Below are 2500 nucleotides of genomic sequence, written 5' to 3' on the forward strand. Positions count from 1 at the left end.
TCTCTCTCTTCCACTCTCCCTCTCTCCCTCTTCCACTCTCCCTCTCTCTCTCTTCCACTCTCCCTCTCTCTCTCCCTCTCTCTCTCTTCCACTCTCCCTCTCTCTATTTCTCTCTCTGTCTCTTCCTTTCTCTCTCTCTCTCTCTCCATTTCTCTCTCTGTCTCTCTCCCTTTCTCTCTCTCTCTCTCCATTTCTCTCTCTCTCTCTCTCTCTCTCTGTCTCTGTCTGTGTGTGTGTGTGTGTGTGTGTGTGTGTGTGGTCAGTAATTAGTGTAGGATCACCTGTCAGCAGCACCTGTGCAGCGTGAGCAGCGTAAATGAGAGTATGAGTGTTTGTGTGTGTGCGTGAGTGTGTGTTTATGCGTGCGTGTGTGTGTGTGCATGTGTGTGTAGTGATCGATTTCTCTGTCTGATTAATAAGGTGCAGATCTGGCAGGTGTCACATTCATGCTTCACTAAAATAGGTTCATATATTTCCTCCCTCACGCTGCATGCAAATACAATCAATACCACTTTCCTGTTTGTCAGCTATCTATGTATGTGTTAGTGTGTGTGTGTGTGTGTGTGTGTGTGTGTTGGACATAAACAGAGAGGTTGCAAGAGGCAAAAACGGTTGTACAGGCTGAGCTTACCAGTCACCATGTCATTACTCTCTTTCACACACACACACACACACACACACACACACGCACAGACACACACACACACACACACACACACACACACACACACAGACACACACAGACACAAGTGATGGTAATGTTGCCCTGGAGTGAGAGCAGTGATGTGTGGTTAGAGATTCTGTCATAAGAGAGGAGTTTATTGCCTTAGACATCATGCTATAATTCCATTTGCCACAACAAAACAACGTTTAAACAACGTTTGCAAGATGAAGGAGTCGCAAGACACTCAAATCTAATCAAGGACGTGCGCATGTGTCTGTGTCTGTCTATGTGTGTGTGTGTGTGTGTGTGTGTGTTTGTCTGTGAGTCTGTGTGAGCGAGCGTGTGTGTGTGTGTGTGAGTGAGTGAGCATGCGTGGTGTGTGTATGTGTGTGTGTGTGTGAGTGAGTGAGCGTGCGTGGTGTGTGTGTGTGTGCGTGCCTGTGTGTGTGTGTGTGTGTGTGTGGGTGTCTGCGTGCGTGTTTTACATCCTAACTTAATGGACTGAAGTTTTGATTGATGTCTCTTTCATTTAAGATGAACTTTCCCACTCTGTTAATTTGGTGTTTATGGTCAAATGTAATTTTCTCCCAGCTCGGTTAGATTGGGTTAGCAGGAAACGTTAAGGGAACGCTCATGAATATTTATGAGCATTACACACCTAAGGGGAATAGAGAGAACATGGTTTATGGCTCAGATATGAGAAATAAAAGGAGTTACTGTATACTCAACATAAAACAACAATTATGTTTATACCATTTAGGCCATATTTCACTAGGGTACAGATATATTTACCCTGCAGTGAAGGATAGCGAGAGAGAGAGAGAGAGAGAGAGAGAGAAAGACAGAGAGAGAGAGAGACTGAGGGAGGGATGTAGTGAAAGACAGAGAAAGAGAGAGAGAGAGTGGAGAGAGTGTGTGAGCGTAACAGAGAGAGGAGAGACAGAGATAGAGGAAGAGAGATGGGATGGCGAGAGAGAGAGAGAGAGAGAGAGAGAGAGAGAGAGAAGATGAAAATGGATGAGGCTGAGAAAGAGAATGATAAAGCTATACTTGGACTCCTGCACTTTGAGCCAAAATCTACCCGTTCCCAGCAAACTCTGTCGGCGATAAGCCAAAATAACAACAGAAAACACAAGCAAGTCAGAAAACAACGATAAAGATAAACACACAAGAGCAACAGAAAAGCAAAAACAATCAGAAAAACAGAAATTTGTTACATTTTTCTCTTGGACAGTTTGCTGCAAGGCATGTGTTTCACAGCGTAGAATGACTCCATCTGCGAAATATTCTGAAAACATCACAAAACCTTACTACTATTAAACCTCTTATAGAGATGCTGTCTCACATGGATTAAATCGTCATAGGAAAGCATTATTGTATTAATACAACATCACATATAGTGAATGAATAAATGTAAGAGCATACTGACAGAGTTAGGCGGATATTAAAATACAATCCTGTAACAGAATTATGCTATAAAAAATGGATGTCAGTCTATGTTGATGTCAGTGCAGCTGTGATAATTTGTAGAAGATTGTTTAATTGAGAAAACTGGTCTTTTACGAGATTATGTTAAATAAACCTTCCATTTCACTTGTTTTCACTAAAGGCACACATGTTAAATGTAAATGAATTCAGATACATGAGCTCACAGGAGTACCACCTTATTCCCACTGTGTTTGGTTCTATTTTAGGAGAGAATGCTGGATGGAAGTGTGTGTGTGTGTGTGTGTGTGTGTGAGTGTGTGTGTTTGTGTGTGAATTATACTGGTGCCCAGAACCAGCATCTGGATCACAGTGGGTGTCAGAACCGATGCCAGTGAGAACTTTGGCACT

The 2500-nt window shown here is 42.7% G+C and overlaps 1 protein-coding gene across 1 annotated transcript in view; it reads right to left on the reverse strand.

Moving 5' to 3' along the window:
- The window catches only part of ndst3 (N-deacetylase/N-sulfotransferase (heparan glucosaminyl) 3), a 46460-nt gene that overhangs the window by 32434 nt on the left and 11526 nt on the right, over positions 1-2500 (reverse strand). The window lies entirely within an intron of this gene.

Source organism: Chanos chanos, chromosome 11 (genome assembly GCF_902362185.1).
Source record: "Chanos chanos chromosome 11, fChaCha1.1, whole genome shotgun sequence".
Taxonomy (NCBI): Eukaryota; Metazoa; Chordata; class Actinopteri; order Gonorynchiformes; family Chanidae; genus Chanos; species Chanos chanos.